This window comes from Phacochoerus africanus, chromosome 15, assembly GCF_016906955.1.
Source record: "Phacochoerus africanus isolate WHEZ1 chromosome 15, ROS_Pafr_v1, whole genome shotgun sequence".
NCBI lineage: Eukaryota > Metazoa > Chordata > Mammalia > Artiodactyla > Suidae > Phacochoerus > Phacochoerus africanus.
The window spans coordinates 73858720-73879384 of NC_062558.1; the positions used below are offsets into that span (position 1 = coordinate 73858720).

General features: G+C 45.8%; 1 protein-coding gene across 2 annotated transcripts in view; it reads left to right on the forward strand.

Moving 5' to 3' along the window:
• The first annotated feature begins 800 nt into the window (after positions 1–800).
• The window catches only part of LOC125116611 (core histone macro-H2A.2), a 51380-nt gene continuing 31515 nt past the window's right edge, over positions 801–20665 (forward strand). The window contains exon 1 of one of the 2 annotated variants that reach the window (XM_047761993.1): positions 801–1068. The gene's annotated coding sequence lies outside the window, so the exon portion shown is untranslated. Of the gene's footprint in view, positions 1069–14734; positions 14838–20665 lie in introns of those variants that run through there. The other variant, XM_047761994.1, reaches the window with a different exon arrangement.

Sequence of the window (20665 nt, forward strand, 5' to 3'; positions counted from 1 at the left end):
AAAAGGAGATCAGAGGAAGCATGGATGGCCCATAGCAAGTTAGCATTTCCCACCGAAATAAACACATTCCTTTGACTCACCCCATAGCCATGGAGCCAACCTCTCAAGTTACAAAGGACAACACTGGCTTCCAGGAGAACAGAACAACTACTAAGCCCATTTTCACACCTGATACTGTCCACCACACCCTCATAAAAATGTATTTTCTGTAAACTAATAGAAATTGGTTCTTAAGACAATAGCCTCATGCTAGTCTTAATACCCGCTGAGATTACAAATTAACACATGGTAGAGGTATCGAATTAAAAATTATGTCCATGTTCCGTCTTACCCACAAAAATATACATCTGCAACTCCAAATAATACGCGACGCTGGATTGCCTTAATTTACAAAAAGCCAACAGGCGGGCATGGATATAAATTCTCAGTTCTCGTGGCTGTGGCCACCCTATGCTCTCGTCCCAGTGGTGGACACAATCGTTGATGTATTTATTATAATTTAAGGACACGAGACCATCGAAGGTGGCATTTTTTCCCTTTCACCTTCTAAGGCTCTCCCCAGAACAGTCCGATGAACGCCCACGCCGCCTTCTTCCACCCAAGGTGGACCCTGCTACCAGGAGACTCTGGATCGTGACCATAGCGCCTCTGTCCCCAGCTCTGGGGAAAGCCTTATCTTAGCAAGTGGCCCTCGGCGCACCCAGGTCCGCCAGCGACGCGGAGGCCGCGCGGTTTCATCATTAATGCTCCTGAAGGACAATAGCTCATCAAGCCCCACCGAAAGCCCCGGACCCGTCGCGGAGCCTGGGCTGGCGGGGGATGAGGCTGAGCGACTCCTCCTAGAGGTGGTTATGTGGAGAAGGAGCAATCCCTTCTCCCTCCTCCTCCTCCCCCCGCTACTATCCGCGGCCCGGAGAACTGCCGCTTGCCGCCATTGACACGCACAGATAGAACCCAAAGAAAGGCAAAGAGTCCTGCCCGGCACCGGCGCCGCGCGGGCCGAACCTGCGCCCCGGGGAGCGGCGCGCAGAGGGCACCGGGCGCCCGGAACAGGCGGCGCAGCACCAGGTGAGCCCGCCATGGCGGTGGCATTATTGTTCAGGGGGCTTCGGGGTCTGGAAACAAAACGCGCCGCCGGGGCAGTGCAGGGGCCAGAGAGAACCCCCCTGCCTCTCCCCGCCGCCCAGCCGCTGCAGGCGCTCCCCCGAGAGCTGACCCTCCCCGCAAAAAAAAAAAAAAAAAAAAGAAAGAAAAATTAATAAATCAAGCTGCCCAACTTGCCTCCTCGGGAAAAAAAAAGGAGGGGTTGCTAAAGAAGCGGTAAAATTCCTGCGGCCGACGAGGAGCCGGGGGCATCTTGGGCGAGGAGGGAGGAAGAAGAAGGATGCGGGGTCCAGCCGCGGGGCCCCGGGCGAGGCTGGACCCGAGGGATCGGAGAGCTCCTGGGGATGCGGAGTTCGGGGCGCAGAAGGGGGAGGAGGGAGGCGCCTGGCCGCCGAGGGGGACTGATCGGGGGCAGCGGTCTGTGCAGGGGCCAAGGGACCCCAGGCAGGGCCGCCCGGGGGGGCTCCGAGGGTGCCCAGGTCGGGCGCCGGCTGCTCCGGGCTGACAATGGAAGGGGCGCGGAGGCGCCGGGCGGAGGGAAGGGACCGGGGTCCGGGGGCGGGCCGCGCCTGAGAAGGTCAGGCCGGGGACGCGGGCGGCGGGGGCGAGGGCCGAAGGCTGCTCCGCTGTGACCGGGGCGTCGCGGGCGGCCGTGAGCCCCCGGCCGGCGCGGAGGAGGGCTCGGGGCCGGGCACTCCCCTCCGGTTCCCTTTCCGGGGCGCCCGGTGCCGACGCGCGCTGCGCTTTCCCCGGGAAATGGCGGCCCCTCCGCCGCTCGCTTGGGCAGTCCCGGGTTCCCGCTTTGCGCGGGAAAAAAATAATAATAATAATCGGCGGAATAAGGATAAAAGTAAAGTGGCTGCGACGCAGGAAAGGTTTGCGCCGGGCGCCAGCCGCGGAGCGAATTGCGTGCAGGGCGCGGCAGGCGGGGACCGGCCCTACCTCCCGGGGCGCCGGGCCCACTCTCCAGAAGCACCCTAATTCCAGGTTCGCGCCTCCTGAATCGCGCCCGCGGGTGTCTTTTCCCGCCTTTCCTCCTGGGGGCGCCCTCCGCTCCTGCCCTCTTTGTTCCACACAACAATGGCCCAGAGGGCATTGAGCCCCCAAAGGGCCAAATGCGCCTCCTCCTCCAGGAGTGTCCAGCCACTGATTGTCCCTGGCCTGAAATGGGCCACTGCAGGTTTGATTTAGGCCCCCATACCGCTGGGTTTGTTGGCAACGGCCCCAGGATGGGCGAAGGGATGAAAGGGGAGAGAAGAGAAGGGCCGCGAAAGCAAAGCACGGGTTCATGTGCATTTGAGGGGGTGCAGCGGGGACCAGAGCCCAGAGGCCCTGATGGTAAAGGCAGTTTGGGTTTTCCAACAGCGCTGATGAACTGAGGTATCGGTCCAGCCTCTGTCCAGCTCAGGGGAATTCAAAACCGCACCCAGGTCTGAGCTCCCCGAGACCTCAGGGGCCCATTCCCCCAGAGGCGATCGGTCCAGCTCGGCAAATGGTTTCCTCACTTTTCTCATTGGTGTTTGTGTCGAAAAGCAATTGTACTCTCACTGGGCTGTGCAGTTGCTCTTGAAACGGTTCGGTAGGTGAGAGAAAAAGAAACATTATTAAGAGCGAACATGTGTCTTCGTTTATGTTGTTTCTTATTTAGGAGCAGTTCCTTTGTGAAACACAAACCAAGCTACACATAATTCTCAATTCGTTCATATTTAACTGAAAGTTATCTCATACCCTTTTGGAAAACTCTTATTTTTCAAATAAGTGTTCAGAGCGCCAAGATTGAGAAGTACACTCATGCATTTTTAGAATTGCTTTAGCCCAAGATTACCATATAAATCAATATAGGCACCGCCTGAAGAAAAAGTTTATCTTGAATCACATAATTCACACCTTCAAAATCCCTACTTCCTGTATCCCAGTTTCCTTTAAAAATATGCCCAGTTCTTCATTCCAGTTTTTCCTACCCTTGTCACAGTTCCTCCTCACCTGGATCCATTTATTGCCATGCTTTAGACATTATTAATGGTCTCTGTTTCAAAACTCTATAAAAGAATTTACCTCCTTGGATCCAGAATGTTCCAAAGACTGTGACCCTATTCCCTCACTATTCCATCTTGAGTCTAGTTCTCAGGGATTCTGAGGTGCCTTTGGTCTGCTGTTTCCCAGTGGGTGGGACACCCTGCTAGCTATTGTCTGAGACAACTAGGTCTGTTTTCGCTGCCTCCTGCCAGCAAGGCAGGAGAGAATCCTATCTTAGGCAGCTTTAAATGAAATGTATCTGTAACTTTTTCAGGGGGAGGAATGTGCAAAAAAAAATCAACCAACTTTCTTAAGACTGTTTTTCATTCTCCAAGTTAGACGCTATCTTGGTAAATGCTTTGGAAAAGCATGTAATGCACAGAGATGAATGAAGAGCTTATGGCTAGAGGTCAATTGAACAAGCATTTATGGAACACCAAGGATTAAAACACCTCTGGATGGGGGAAGAAATGCAAATAGGAGAGAACGGACCCTGCTCTCAGAGAGCTTACACCGCTAAACGTAGAAAATAAAATATTTTTGCAGGAAAAAGGAGAAATGTGATTAAGATTGGCAAGCTAGTAGGAAAACGGGTTCTTTGATGTGCTGCTGACAGGTGTGCAAATTGATATAGCCAGTTGGGAGGGCAGGTTGGGCACCTTTCAGATTAATAATGTGCACATTCTGTGACCCAGCAATTCCATTTCTTGGTATGGATCCTAGAGAAGCAGGCACACGTGTGCACAGATTATGTTATTTCCTTCCATGGCAGAGTTTTGGTAGTTCTGAAATTGAAAACAATCTAATGGCCATCAATCGGGAATGGCTAAATAAACTCTGATACATCTTTTGGAAAATTAGGCCGCAGTTAAAAAGAATGAAGTAAGTCCATATATACTAAGAAAGGTCATCAAGGTATATTATTAATGAAAAAAAGAAAATTACAGAACAAAATATACTGCATGGAACCCTTATGGAAAAACAAAACTATGAATGTCTATAAGTAAAAATGCATACGTAAATGGAATGGGAAAGGCATAGAACAAGACACCCACTAAAAGAGACAAGAATTAGGGGCTTTGTCGAGGAGTTTAGTCGCATTAATCATACCCATCCATAATCATTGTTATAATACTCGAAATTTTACAACTTGAATTAATTTATATGTTGCTTGGATAACGAAACACAATTCATTTAAAAGTGATTGATAATGTGTAATAAAAGCCATAATTAAAATGCTACAACAATTTTTTAAAGGGAGACGAGAATTCTAAGCTAGAAGGGAGGGCTTGGGCAAGGCTTCACGGAGAATGTAACAGGCTTTGGAGGGGAGAGGGGACCAGGCAGGAAGGAGGAAGCCGGATGCAGACACAGAGCTCTAACCAGAGCCTCCTCTTTCCTCGCTGGCTGAGGCCTGGCCTGCCCGGCCCACACACAGGCTGGGGAGTGAACCAGATGAACAGGTCGCAGTTGCTTTCACTGCTATGATTCTCTGAATATCTGAAGCTAGATGTAGAGTGGGGAGATGTGCCAGGAGAGGACATGAGTTCTAACCGTGATACTGGAAGGTGGTGTTTTGAAAAGGAACATAGTGGAAGGAGTTTCCATTGTGGCGCAGTGAAAACGAATCCCACTAGGAACCATGAGGTTGCAGGTTCGATCCCCTGGCCTCGCTCAGTGGGTTAAGGATCTGGCGTTGCCAGGAGCTGGGTATAGTTCACAGATGCGACTTGGATCTGATGTGGCTGTGGCGTAGGCCGGCAGATGTAGGGGTCCAATTTGACCCCTAGCCTGGGAACCTCCATGTGCTGGAGGTGCTGCCCTAAAAAACAAATAAAATAAAATAAAAAGGAACATAGTGGAAACTTGAGCATCAGGAATTGTTTTCCCCCTGGCTGCACAATGGGATGTATATTGGAAATTAGGATGGAGGGAAAAGTGTTTGAGAAGATAATTCATTCCCCCCTCAAAAAATTACAAAAGGAACCCCAAAATGCTTTTGAAATATTTAAAGTTGATTTCACTTATTCATTCACTCTTTTGAGGAATATTTATTGAATGTCAGATGTGTATGTGATACTACCCTAAGTGCCAGTGGGCCTGAAACATGTGACAGAGTGTAAGGGGAAACAGCCCCAGAGTGGTATTCCAGAAGTGGGGGTGAGGGGCCCAGGTCTAGGTCTAGTCTCACATAACTTGTGTGGCCATGGACATGTCGTTCAGTCACTGCCCCCCCTTTTACTGTAGCTAAAATTGGGGGGCCGGGTCTAAATGATTGCTCGCTCAGGTCCCTTTCAGCCTTAGATTATGATTTTGTTAAATCCTATGGGTCTAACATTGCAATGATTGTGAATTCCCAGGCAAATGGAAGGTCGGGGATATGGGATTAAAATAAGAGAGGCCCAAGGATTTCCAGTTGTGGCGCAGCAGAAACAAATCAGACTGGGAACCATGAGGTTGCAGGTTCGATCCCTGGCCTCGCTCAGTGGGTTAAGGATCCGGTGTTGCCATGAGCTATGGTATAGGTTGAAGATGAAGCTCAGATCTGGCGTTGCTGTGGCTGTGGTGTAGGCCAGCAGCTGTAGCTCCGATTCGACCTCTCTCCTGGGAACCTCCATATGCCATGGGTGTGGCCCTAAAAAGACCAAAAAAATGAATAAATAAATAAAACAAAATGAGCAGCCCAAAGTGCCCTGCTTTGTGAAAAACACAAGTATTTGCTGTCCTGGAGACTCTAGGTAGAGTGTGTTGGCTCTCAGCGTTTCCCCAGAGCTAATATTTCTTTTCCACCCCTTTATATAGCCTCCCAAGATCCGGGAGAGAAACACCGTCACTGAGTTTTAAGCTTCGTGTTATTCATACCTCAAGCACTGGGTATTATAATAGTTGCCTTTGAATTAAAATGTTAGCCTGCATTCTGTGAAAATAGTCTCTAAGACTTTCTTTCCTGACAAGAAGTCATAATAGCTAATGTTTCTTAAATGCCTTACTGCCTGCCAGGTACCATTCCAAGCACTTCATATGTATCAATGCGTTTGCATTCTTACAATAGCCTTATAGATAGCTACTGTTGTTATACCCATTTCACAGAAAAGAAAAGAGAGGTTTAAGAACATAGCCAAAATCACCACCCAACTGGTGGGTGATAAACTCCCACCCAGGGAGCCTCCCTCCACAGCCCCATAGCCCTTACCTGCCTGTGGTGAGAACAAGAGAGCCAGCGTCCCTCAGATTCTCAGCTTATGTTCATTTTCACATTAGGCTATGCAAATTTGATTTTAAAACTACTATTCACATCACTATTTTACCTGACGATGTCAATAAAAGATAAAAAGCATCAGATTGAGCCACATCACACCGTGCTTTAAACTGTCTTGTCACGAAGTATTAACTAAGACAAATTTGGTGGTTTCTCTGAAGCCCTTGCTGTTCATTTATCCATCTCACCATCCATCATACTTTCCCCGATTTATTTGACTGGCACTGCCAATTTGGGCTTGGAATGGAGTAAGTAATTCAAGTCAAAATTCCCACGCTTTGACAGAACGTGTGTGGAAATACGTGTAAGATCACCAGCCTTGTACGGCCTTGTGCACAACCTTTACTTCAGCTGATTCCATGTGGCCAGAAGTATTAGCTACAGTAGTGAGTGTATTTTTTTTAAGCCACCATTGCAGCACCTGGTCTGACCAAAGATTTGGAGGTCATTTCTGGGGATGAGAAGCAGTCCTGATGATATGGTTTCTGCGCCTAAATGTGGGTCATTTCCGTGACAACAGGACAAAAATATAACAAAATGAAATCAAACCTGTCTGGGAAAACCAAGGGTCTGTGTTCACCAGCGTGGCACCAGTAATGATACATATACGGCAGCTCTAACGAGGTGCTGCCTTCACTGCTCAGTAAAACCATTATAGTAAATAGTGGTGGTAGACTACGAAAAGGAAAATTCCAACGGCTCATACAATATCATTTAGATCAGATGATAATTCACTGGCTTCCCCTCTAGAGCGCTAACTTCCAAATTGACCAGACTTCCAGAATTTCAGTGAGATGATCATCCACTCAAGCACTACCCCCTTAATTCTAACCTGGACTTTCACCTCTGCAGTTCTTTGTAAACACTGTGGATGACTGTCTTGAGGTGGAATGAGAGGCAGTCCAAAAACAGAGTAAAATAGTTTTTCAGGCCCACTTTTTCTTTTCTGTGCTTGTGGGTGATGAAATGGTGACATCCAAGGAGAGATCACATGGGTGTGATTTAGTTCTACCTGATGGTTCCATTGCTATGAATGTAATAGATGGGCACGCAACCCCACTGAAATGTTCAGACATTCTGAGCATCTTCCTAGAGGAGCAGCAAGTTTTAGGTCGGAAAGGACCTCAGAGGCCGACCGGTGCCATGGTTCACTGGTGGGGCTCCACAGGGCCCTGAGTTCCTCACCAGCCCAAGGGAGGAAAGGGTAGGGATCAAACCTTCAAGTTTCTTAGGCCTTCCTTGCTCCAACCTCATAGCTCCCCTTCCTTCTGTGTGTTATATATAATATGTATATATTATGTGTATATAATATATATGTATATGTGTTTATAATATATATAGTATATGTATATAATATATATGTATATATTATATTGTATATTATATATTATAGCTTCTGGAAGGTTTTTTTGAGCAAAAGGGAGGTTCTGAAAAATCAACTGATTTGCCCAAGGGTCACAGCTAGTCAGTGCAGAACTGGAGGCCCACCCACTCCACTCCCACACACCCCTTATCCACCATGATGCACCCTATAGAGGTCTAACTTGTTCTGCCCACAGGTGGAATGGCACCTTATGGCTAGTGGTCATCCTTACCTGCTGCAAGTGATACGACATGCCAGGTCTCAGGGCCATGGGGGACCCACACAGCTCTGACCAGGGAGCAGCACGGCGCCCGTCACTGGCGTAAAACACTGCAACTGAAGCAACAGCTGCCCAGTCACTTGTCCCCACAGTGCAGCCACTGCCTGAGGACTAACAGTAAGGAAAATAGGGTGGGGGGACAGGCAGGGGAAGGGGAGGAGGAATGAGTTGCCTCTGCTGGGAGGCGCACAGTCCGTTCCAGCTTTGAGGGGCTACAGCCCATCCAGTGACTGGTGCTGTTCCGCTCACCCCCCGCCCCCACCAAAGGGAGCTCCTGCATCCCCTCACTCCCACCTGAGCTGCTCATCATGGTTCAGACAAAGCCAGACCCTTGCTCAGGGCAGTAAGGCAGGTCACTATGTAACAATACACCTCACTATTAATTTGAAACGCTTCGATTTTAGGAAAACACAGTAGCTTGCCCGCTGTTCCAATTTGCTAATTCTCAAAGAGCCCAAAGAGGAAACCAAGCTGGACCCGGTGAAGGCTTTTGTTTTTGTTTTATTTTCTGTGTGTAAGTAGATTCAGGGAGGCAAAACTGTTCATTTTCTTCATGGGCATATTACTAACTCAGAACTCAAAATATTTTTATGCATTCATTTATATTCATTTCTCATACACCTAGTACCATAGGTGGCCAAATGTGTTTATATTAGAAAATAACCTAAGGTTAATAATAAGCAAAAAAGACCTTGGGTCTGGTTCAACAAAGACAACAAAACGTGTTAAAAGTCACGTGTGGGGAGTTCCCGTCGTGGCGCAGTGGTTAACGAATCCGCCTAGGAACCATGAGGTTGCGGGTTCGGTCCCTGCCCTTGCTCGGTGGGTTAACGATCCGGCGTTGCCGTTAGCTGTGGTGTAGGTTGCAGACGCGGCTCGGATCCCGCGTTGCCGTGGCTCTGGCGTAGGCCAGTCGCTACAGCTCCGATTCAACCCCTAGCCTGGGACCTCCATATGCCGAGGGAGCGGCCCAAGAAATAGCAACAACAACAACAACAAAAGAAAAAAAAAAAGTCACGTGTGCCTTGGTATCAGCAATCTTAAATCCACCCCACGTCTGCTCCATCCCCTCCTCTACTCCCCATGCCTTCTGGAATGCTCCAGGCAGCCACATACACTCTGCTTTGGCCTCTGAATTATAAAGAATGTGCTGGCAGTTAAGTTTCCCGCCAGGTTATTCCAGGACATGACTTGAAATGCCTTTTTTTAAAAGGGAATGATTTGTAATCCAATAGTATAATTTAAATGAATTGGGTTAATGCTTGGTTCGAACGTTCGTGGTTGGTTAATTTGGTTAATTTGATCCGAGTGTCATTTTGATGAAATTGCATTTGATATTGCTCTTTATGTTATAAATTGTTAATGTGCTTTAACATATATGACAATAAAATTATTGACTCTTCTCATTCACTTAAAGGTGGCCTTGGAAGAAAATGGTTTGGAAAGTATTACTTGTGCAGTAATGATTTGCCCTTGGAGTTCATAAATGGAAGTGTAATAGAGCAAGTGATTTAGCTAGTACTACTGAAAATGGTTTTTACAGCCACAAAATAATACTAATAAACTGTTATTATTTTAATACAGTACTTAGGGTAACACACCAAAATATATTCGAATTCTGTCAGGTATGAGGCTAAGAGACTTTTTTCATACCCTTTAAAATATATTTTACCTACAGTTAATAATATATTTACATTGAATTCCCTTATGTCCTACCTTGTGTTATTTCATGTCATTTTATTTTCCCAAAGGATAGTTTTGAACTGACAAAGATGCTTCACTGCAGTATTTCCTTTGTTTTTTCATAAATATTTACAATATGAAATATTCTGAAGCACAGTTCTACAGATTAGGGAAATATCATGGAAACTAAAAATGAAAAAGTTGAATAAATTTCAGCAATTTTAAAACTACACGAATCCATTAGGGGGTGACACTCTGAATTTAATGTTTATGAACATTACAAAAATCATTTAAAGGTTTTTTTTAATTCATTTCCATCATTAAAAAGCTATAAGACCTCTTAGTTCCGAATTTAAAGTAATATATATATGGAAGCATTTTGAATTGTATACTTCTGAAGGGAATGATCTCAAAAGAGTATTTAAAATAAGCTGTCTTGGAATTATAGATCCTTTGTCAAGGTGGTTCAGAAGCCCCGCCAAACTTCACCTGTGACAGGCTGACCGATAATTATTGCTCCCAATCTCAAATGCTGGCTGCTCTCTCTTTTTAAAAGATGCTTTGCAAAAGCTTGACAGCAGAAAAATGGCCATTTGAATGGGGATTGCCGGTAGCTGCTAATGGACCATCTTGCCAATTGGCTAATGTGTCCCGTTCCTCATCAGTTTGCACACAATAAAAACTTTAAAAGTTGTTTGAGGCATAAAAAATAGTTTACTCTTGGAGTTCCCCTCGTGGCTCAGTGGTTAACAAATCCGACTAGGAACTATGAGGCTGCGCATTCAGTCCCTGGCCTTGCTCAGTGGGTTAAGGATCCGGTGTTGCTATGGGCTGTGGTGTAGGTCACAGACACAGCTCAGATCCTGTGTTGCTGTGAGCTGTGGTGTAGGCTGGTGTCTACAGCTCCGATTAGACCCCTAGCCTGGGAACCTCCAAATGCCGCGGGAGCAGCCCTAGAAATGGCAAAAAGACCAAAAAAAAAAAAGTTTACTCTTTTTCAGCTCTTTATGCCGGAGAAAGAACTCTTTAACATGTATTTATTTATTTTGGCTGCACCCACAGCAGACAGACATTCCCAGGCCAAGGATCAAACCCAAGCCACAGCAGTGACAATGCAGGATCCTTAACTCGCTGAGCCACAAGGAAACTCCAAGAACTTATTTAAAGGAAAATATTAAAGAAAGCCAGATTAAGGAGTTCCCTGGTCACCTAGCAGATAAGGATCTAGCATTCACTGTCATGGCTGAGGACACTGCTGTGGCATGGGTTCCATCCCTGGACCTAGGAACTTCTGCATGCTATGGCTGCAGCCAGAAAGAAAGAGAGAAATCAGATGATTTTGTCTTTTTATGAAGGCACTGGTGTATTAAGTTTGCTATTTCTCACCAAGAGCAATTCATTCAATAAAGGCAAACGCTTGGGATGTTTCCTTTCTTTCCTCTCCCATCTGGGATTATAGTATAGTTTTAAATATTGTTTATAGAAATCCCATATGCTGTAATCATGCAAATACAGACACTCTGAATCGGAGTCTATTATATTAGTGAGTCTTATACAATCTCTTGATACAAAATTTTATATTCTTCAATTACCTCAAGACCAGTTAGTTTCCAGTGACTCACCTGGTGGTGACAGTAAGCTAAATTTTTCAATATGACATTCTTAATTACAAAGCACTTGAGCTTTTTCTCTGTACTGATGTACTCATTTCTAGGCTTATTCCCAAACGATGTGTGTGAGGATGTTAAATTAAAATGACACTTTCAGTTTCCAGTTCTAAATGCTGGACTCTGAGCACACGGGCTTTCTTTCTCTAGAGCCCACAGAAATAATGGTGAAGATGTACAAAGAAAATAAATACTTGACAACAAAGGGGCAGGGGCTGGTGATGGTCATCTGCAGATGGGAGATTTCTGCACATTTCTGGGTGACCGAAAGTACACAGGAACATGTGGACAGCACCACAGGAAGAGTTACAGCTAAGAGGGAGCTGCCCTAAAGTGGGCAGGATGAGAAATGGGGAGCCCTTGCAAGTTGGTTCCCAGAATACCTAGGTGAACTGCCCTCTCTCCCTCCCTTACTCCTAGTAGAGCTTCCTAATAGTGGAAATCTAGCATTTATCCTCCCAACTGATGATCTAAGGTTTCGTTACTAACGAAATTGATCAACTACAGGGTAGGTCTAGAAGGTGGAGTATGGGTAGAGTTCTACCGAGTGAAACTCCCCTTATTCTGGCATTTGGGGACTCTGAGTTCCTAACCAGGTACCCCACGGTGCTGCCTGCTACTTGGCACCCCCTGTGCATGTACCTAAAGGTTCCCAAAAAGAAACCATGCCCACCAGACAATAACTGAGGAAGCTTTTCTATCTGCCTGCAATAGGCAACTGTGTCTTACATTCTTTTTTTTTTTCTTTTTTTCTTTTTCTTTCTAGGGTCGCTTCCTGTGGCATATGGAGGTTCCCAGGCTAGGGTTCTAATCGGAGCTACAGCTGCTGGCCTGCACCACAGCCACAGCAATGCCATCTGCAACCTACACCACAACTCACAGCAATGCTGGATCCTTAACCCACTGATTGAGGCCAGGGATCGAACCCACAATCTCATGGTTCCTAGTCGGATTCATTTCCGCTGCATCACGACAGGGACTCCTTGTCTTTCATTCTTGAATGCAAATGCACAACCAAAGATCACCAGACATTTAAGGAAAGCCAACATGACAAAGATGAAAATAAATAAATAGGACCACTGACTGGATATGATAATTTAGAGAAAGAAGATGATGTAAACACATCCCAGGTAGTTTCAGAGAGACTGGAAGTCATGGTGCCTTCATAAAAGAACAGGATCCTATGAAAAAGGAACAGTCAGGGAACAAGAAAGAGCTCTTGGAAATTAACAATATGATTATCAAAATTAGAAATTTAAAAGACCAAGAAATGGAAAGAAAAGGATAAGAGATTTGGGGGAACAATCCAGGAGACACAAAACCTGGTTTACAGGCATCCCAGTAAGAGAGAAGTAAAGGGAGATGCGGGAGAACTAAAGAGATGGGGGGAAATCATCAAATAAATAACAGGAAAAAAATTCCAGGGACTTTGAAACTGTGAAGAGTCTTTAGTTTCAACAGGCTTATCAGCAAGTGCTGGGCAGATGAACAGGAAGAGGAGCCCACACCTAGACTCCTAAAAAAATCCTTGTGAATTTTTTTTTAGGGCCACACCCACAGCATATGGAGATTTCCAGGCTAGGAGTTGAATCAGAGCTACAGCTACTGGCCTACACCACAGCCACAGCAACGCCAGATCAGAGCTGTGTCTTCAACCTATACCGCAGCTTGTGGCATGCCAGCTCTTAACCCACTGAGCAGGGCCAGGGATTGAACCTGTGTCCTCGTGGATACCAGTTGGGTTTGTACCACTGAGCGCAATGGAAACTCCGAAATTTTAGACTATACAGAGAAAACTTGACAACTCAGGGGATGAGGGCTTCCAAACTTCTCTGGAACACTGGTTTCCAAAAATGATGCATCAGTGGCTTCCAAATGCTGAAGCAAAATGATTTTGATGCTAGAAATTATATATTCCACCAAATGAGAATCCAAATATCATTCAATAAGGACAGATCCAAGAAAACCAAGTTTACTTCCCCATACTGTGTCTGAAGAGCTACCTGAGGCAGATAACAGGAAAACAAGAGAAAAAGGCAAGAAAGAGGAAGTCATGGCAACAAGGGTGAGCTGGGAAGAGAGCACCAGGATGTTCTCAGGGTAAAAGAGCCACTTGACATGGGAACACAGGTCGGAGGGCTGCAGGGACAATGTCTCTGGGGGAAAAAGTGGTCCCTGCAAACAGCATGGCAGACAAGCTGGGTGATTTTTAGAATATGGTAAAGGCATATTTTCTTTCATTAACAAAAAGAAAAATACAGTCGACCCTGTATTGGCAAACTCACCTACTCGCTAAAATTTGTAACCCAGGATCAATGCTTGCAGTCATTCAAGGACATGCGCAGAGCAGAAAATAACCTACCCATCCCCTGTACACCTTCCCAGCTGAGGTCAAACAAGGTCACACCCTGCCACCTTGTGTCATCTCCCACCCTGTACACACGTGACCCTTTTGTGGTCTATTTAAATGCCATGTTTTTCCATTTTGTACGTACTGTTAGTGATTTCAGTGCATTGAGAAGAGACCGCCTGGAAGTGACAATAAATGGAGAAGTAGAGGTATACACATTAGAGTTTGGGAGGCAACTGCCAGAACTAAAATGAAAATTGTTTCATGGAACAGCTGACTCTGGAAGTGAGCTTGGAGGAGAAAGGATGGAGTGAGAGCTTGTTGCTTTTCATTTAATGGATTTCTTTACCTCTTTGTCTTCCTATGGGCAAGTATGAGATTTAAAGATAAATTCAAAATTTTAAATAACTTCCTTAACTTTCTTGTTCTCCTTGTTTTAGGGTAACCCTGAGCAAGTCATAATTATAGGTTTGAGCATGTATAAGTTCACAGAGAACTTAGGGTCTCAGCTATTTTTTTCTAAAGAGCCCCTAGACCAGGAAAAATGCTTTGCATTCCATTTATTAAGTGGTTAGGTCTCAACAACTTAAATAAATATCTCTGTCCTAACAATTTAATAGCTGTTTGAAAAAAAAAAACAAAAAAAACATATGAGGCGTTCCTGTCATGGCACAGCAGAAATGAATCTGACTAGGAACCATGAGGTTGAGGGTTCGATCCCTGGCTTCGCTCAGTGGGTTAAAGATCTGGCGTTGCCATGAGCTGTGGTGTAGGTCACAGATGCAGCTTGGATCCTGTGTCGCTGTGGCTGTGACGAGGCCAGCAGCTGTAGCTCCAATTTGACCCCTAGCCTGGGAACTTCCATATGCCGAGGGTGTGGCCCAAAAAAAGAATTAAAAAAAACAAACGAACATGAATTAGAAGAATAAAGAATATTTGCATCCCATTCTCAGATAACCACGGTGAATTACAAAGAGGCTTACCCATGAGGCACTAGACGACTTCTTACACCTGGGAATCAGATTGGACACTGCCACTCTCCTTTTCTGTTCCATACTGATTTTCGCCCAGCACTTGCTCTTGATCGCAATGGCCAAAAACTCAGCTTTGCAAAGGTATGGCATCACCAAAAGGAAGATGGTAAAATATACTGCAAACCACCAGTGGCACCACAATGAGCTGTTCATTGTAGGGGCCAATAGAGGTTGACTATCGCTGCATTTCACTTGAAAGCTTAAATGTTCACTGTTGTGTCCCAGGTCCCTTGGCACACAGTTTGGGAACCATGGCTCTAGCATCTGTTTGAAACTTTTTTATGATCTGTCATGCAACTTTATTGGAAAATATTTGAGGACAAAGGCCACGTCTGTTCTCTAATATCTAATGTAGTTTCTTGTTCAATAATAAATGCTCCATAAATAGTGTCTTTCTTTGACTCAATGATGTCATAGATTACAAGAGGCATACTGATTTTTAGATAGTAAAATTTTTTTAAGTGCATCATAATGTCAGTGAAATACAGTAGTTATTTGAATAAGCTGGTGTGAATTTATTACCCATGTCCGAGTCAGTGTTACAATTTAATTTAACATCACCCTTGTGATATCTGTAAAATCTAACTCATCGGTGTTCTTATGGACTTAAAACCCAAACATAAAAATAAATCCTAACATACCAGAGTCTGATATGTCCTCTTCCCCAGCTGACACCAAACCCGTGAGTGGAGTTCTCCCATCTGCTGTGTTCCCGAAGGTGAGAGGGAATAAGCAGGTAACACTCAATTCTCTGCATTCTCCCTGCTTCTTCCCTGCCTTTTGGGTTTTATTTTCCTGCCCCCACCCACCACCAATTAACATGCTTAAAACTAGCCTATTCACTTTGTGAGTAATTATGAGACTTTACACCTTGGTCATAGCTTGGGTCTTTCACACACTGAAAGCAGGTTATGTTGCAGGTCTAGGCTGTGTCCGGCATGCTTCCCAGCTCCTCTTAAGTCCCCCACAGAGTGTGTAGAACCACTGGAAAAGCTTCATCCAGCCACATGCTGTCTTCAAACCTATAAACAAACATCCTGGACTGTAGTCCTTGAGCTTTGCCTAACGAGAACAAAACTTGTTTTAGAGCAAAAGGTAAATAAATGTGAACATTCAAGAATTAGTCTGATGGAAACAAATTCCACATTGCAATGGTTCTTTTCTCTTGCCACACAAAGATTCAAAGTCACGGAAGTATGGAATTCCCTTGGGGCAAAAAGGGTTACAGATCTGGCAGCTCAGGTCGCTGTTGTAGCTCAGGTTTGATCCCTGGCCTAGGAACTTCCAAACGCTGTAGAGGCGGCCAAAAAAAAAATTTCCCAGGAAGTAGATAAAACTCATTCAAGTGTTTTAACTCCTGACTTCCTAATACCGCATAGAATCAGGGGAAGGGCTGGCCTGGAAAAGAAGGAAGTTAAAGGTTATCATCTCTCACCCCTGCAGGCAGAGTCTAGCACGGGGGGTGGGGGTGGGGAACAGGGGACAGGTGGGCTTTAGAAAGTAAAGTCTTTTCTCTCGAGGGGGCCAAGGAGGCTCAACATTTCCTTCCATCTGTGGGTTCTGGCAGGTGTGACCTGCCAGGTCCCATGAGCCTCCCCTCGGCCTCCCCTAAGGGTTTCTGGAGGTGGTCAATGTGCAGGGGCCTCCCAGCCCTCGGGGCCAGGAGTTAGGCATTTGGCTGATGAAAATGCTTCCAGAGGGGGACCCCTTCCTTCCCGGGTGAGAATGGACTTGCTGAGGAGACCTACTCAGAGGAGACACATCTACTAACAAGCAAAAGGCTTTATTGCAAAGGGGCCCTGGGGGCGGAGAGCAGCAGGGTAAGACAACCCCAGGGACCTGCTCTGCCGCTGCTCTGCCATGTGACTCACAGTCTCAGGGTTTAAGGAGGTGAGAGTAGTTTTCCAAGTTGTCTCTGGCCAGTCATGTTGCTTGTGCCCACATTTGGGCTAACTCAGGGTCCTTTCTAGTGGCACACACATCTCTCAGCCAAAGTGGATTCCAGCAAGAAGGTTTCTGGGAGATGGGCAGAACATATTATGGACTCCTCTGGGCCCCTCCTGAATTCTGCTAGTTAGTGTTTGATGGCAGCAAGTCAGTATCGTGCTCCTTATCGGGACCTCCAGTTGTGAGACAACTCATGCCAGCAGTTATTGCGCCTGGCCAGGGTGGGTGGTTTCGGTCAGTGGTTCCCATCAAAAAGATGGGTCCCGGAGTTCCCATTGTGGCGCAGTGGTTAATGAATCCGACTAGGAACCATGAGGTTGCGGGTTCGGTCCCTGCCCTTGCTCAGTGGGTTAACGATCCGGCGTTGCCGTGAGCTGTGGTGTAGGTTGCAGACGCGGCTCGGATCCCGCGTTGCTGTGGCTCTGGCGTAGGCCGGTGGCTACAGCTCCGATTCAACCCCTAGCCTGGGAACCTCCATATGCCGCGGGAGCGGCCCAAGAAATAGCAACAACAACAACAACAACAACAAAAAGACAAAAAAAAAAAGAAAGAAAGAAAAGATGGGTCCCCAGACACAGAGAACTCTCCAGTCCTTTTAAAGCACATGCAACGACCAGCCTCACGCCGAGACTTCAAAAGGTGCCACCTCCCCAGCTCTGCTTAAGTCCCTAACCTAGAGGAACATCTGGAAGCCAAAGAAAGAAAGTCTCGTGACAAAGTGCCGTGTTTGGGGTGATCCCTACATTTTGTAATATTCAGCTCTTATGTTTCTCTTGTTGATCCAGTCCTGGTTTTCTTTTCTTGGCTATTTTATCCTCATGAATGTGTTAGGCACCAGTCTCCTGAAGTCCCATTTTTCTTCTACTGCTAGTCCTAATTGCCAAGTTTCAGGGCCATTTTTGACTCCATATGGCTGATACTGGGCAAGTCCCTGGGTGGCTTTATTCTACACACCTAGTCATTTCCTGTCTGTTTTCATTCAAGGAAAATGTATTGGACCTGGGGGTCAGGGGTGGGGAGGGTGCTGGTGAGGGGGCCTGTTCTTGCGGTGTTTGTGCTCCATGCATTTTTCTCTCTGTAGGAGAGATTATGACCGTTCAGCACATACCATATCCACAGAGCATGTCCATCCTGTGATGGGCTTTTCAGGTGGTTTCCTTGGCAACGGGACCCACTCATCCCCCTTCCCCTACTTACCAGTAACTACAAAAAAGCACATAATTAGCTTAGTGGGGGGCTTTATGCACCAGTACTAACATGTCTTTCTGCACCTGCACAGGCTCTGAACTCTTCAGATCTTAGAAAGACTAAGCTTCTTTTCCAGGACCATTTGAAAGTGACTTTTCCAGAATTCCTGTTGTGGCTCCGCGGGTTAAGAAGCTGACTAGTATCCACGAGGATGCGGGTTCGATCCCTGGCAGGTTAAAAATCCTGCATTGCTGTGGCCGTGGTGTAGCCCAGCAGCTGTACCTCTGATTTGCCCCCTAGCCTGGGAACTTCCATATGTCTCAGGTATGGCCCTAAAAAAAAGATTTGAAAGTGTCTTTTCCAAAATTGGAATGTTTAAGACCAGAGGGACCTTCAGGGTCAATCAATCACCTCCCAGCTTTACTGATGTGGCCCACGCAAAGGACACAGAGAGCTCACATAGGTAGTCATGTAGAAGTGGGTCTACACTCAGGGCTTCTTGCCCAGTCCTGGGATCTTCCCACCAGACCGGGAGCCACCTCCATCCTGAACATCAGCGCCAGCTAGCCAGCATGTGTCAGGAGCTGTCCCTGAGAACAGGACCGTTTCACATTGCTTTGCACGTACCCTGTCCCCAGGGACAACCCTGATGACCACCGGCAGTTACTCTGTACATTTACTGATGCCTGACTTAAGTCTCTTCAACATGAATTGATGGTTCTTATCCTAATATGCAGTTGCTTGCTTCGTCAGAGAGAGGACAGCTGTAAATAGATTTATGAAAGTTTGCAGCAGAAGCATGGAAATGTGCAAGTCTGAAAACAGTGATGTCGGAAGTTCCTGCTGTGGCTCAGTGGGTTAAGAGGCCACCTGCAGCAGCTTGGGTGGCTATGGAGGTGCAAGTTCGAACCCTGGCCTGGGAATTTCCATATGCTGCAGGTGCAGCCATTAAAAAAAAAAAAAAAAAAAAGATGGAGTTCCCGTCGTGACGCAGTGGAAACGAATCCGACTAGGAACCAAGAGGTTGCAGGTTTGATCCCTGGCCTCACTCAGTGGGTTAAGGATCCGATGTTGCTGTGAGCTGTGGTGTAGGTCACAGACGTGGCTCAGATCCCGACTTTGTAGGCCGGCAGGTGTAGCTCCAGTTGGACCCCTAGCCTGGAAACTGCCATATGCTATGGGTGCGGCCCTAAAAAAGCAAAGGAAAAAATAAGCATGGTGATACTGTTTTATCCTTATGGCTTACGGGGAAAGAGATAATGTTCTTAGGTTATTTGCTCCTCGTCTTTGCTTGTAGTTAACTCTGATGAATACCTCCATCTCTTGGTAGCAATACCACACATACAATGGTGTGGTAAGTACGTGCGGACGTTCTGAAAGACTGTATGTGAAGTGTGTAGTTGAATGCTGCAGATTCACATCATTCACTTCAGGGGTCGGAGGGTGTTGAGAATGGGGTTTGTTGCTAACTCCTAGGTTGTATATAAAATTCTCCGTTGCACGGAGTAATCAGATACTTTAGAAAATTGAACTCTGTGCTCAACCTTCCAATCAGATTACGTAAATCCCAGGTTTGTATCTTTTGTATTAGCCATGCATTTATTTAGCACTTTCTTCTATCATATTTTTACCCACTTTCTTAGGCCTTTTCATTGCCATCTTGGCCGAAGGTAGACTGACCTGGCCAAAATTTGAGATAGCTGCCTCAATAATAATCAGATACAACTGACTTCAGTTTATGTTTGACCTCATCTTCCATCTCCCCCTGCCAAATGGCCACTGAGAATGATGTTGGTCCAGAGAGCTTTGATACGTTCACATTTTTCATAGAAAAATTATGCTTCCTTTTCTTTGTTCTTGCTTGGTTTATAATTTGCTTTTACTTATTCTGGCTTGTATTCCTTTCTTAGTTACGTTATTCCCTCCACCAACAGGCGAAGCTCTATTATAATTCTATGAATTATCTTAGCCTTGCAAAGACTTTTTCAGAAGTATATAATTATTTTATCTTCACACAAAAGATAGCTTCCTGAAATTACAATGAGTTATGTACCTGTCTCTGGGGGCATTGTACTGAAGCCACCTCTTTGTGCTGATTCTGAAGTTTCTCCCCCAAATCTACCTGGATTCCCCATTCCAAGGAGCAAAAGCTCGGGTTGCATTATGGCTTTTAATTTGCTGTGTTTGGTTACTCTGTATTAGCGTGTTTGGTTACTCTGTATTAGCATGTTTGGTAAAACTGCCTCTTCTGGCACATTTCTGATTTTAAGAATGCTACATTATTGGAGAATTTAGGAAAATATTTCCATCTGAGAAGTGCACATCAGCTCTGAGTCATGGGTCAAAGCTAACTGTTATGTTAGGCATGACCTATTCACTTTGTACTGTTGATTAAAAGAGGCAGAAGCAAATCAGGACAAAGAGGAACCGTATTAGTTTTCTTGTTGCTGCTGTAACAAATTATCCCCCAAATTTAGTGGCTTAAAGCAATAGCAATTTATTCTCTTACAGCTCTGGCGGTCATAAGTCCAAAATCACTTTCTTTATTCTTTTTTTTTTTTTTTTTTTGGTCCTTTTAGGACTCCACCTGTGGCATATGGAAGTTCCCAGGCTAGGGGTCGAATCGGCAGCTGCCAGCCTACACCACAGCCACAGCAACGCAGGATCAGAGCTCCGTCTGTGACCTGCGTCACAGCCCACAGCAACACCGGATCCTTAACCCCCTGAGCAAGGCCAGGGATAGAACCTCCATCCTACATGGACACTGGGTTTGT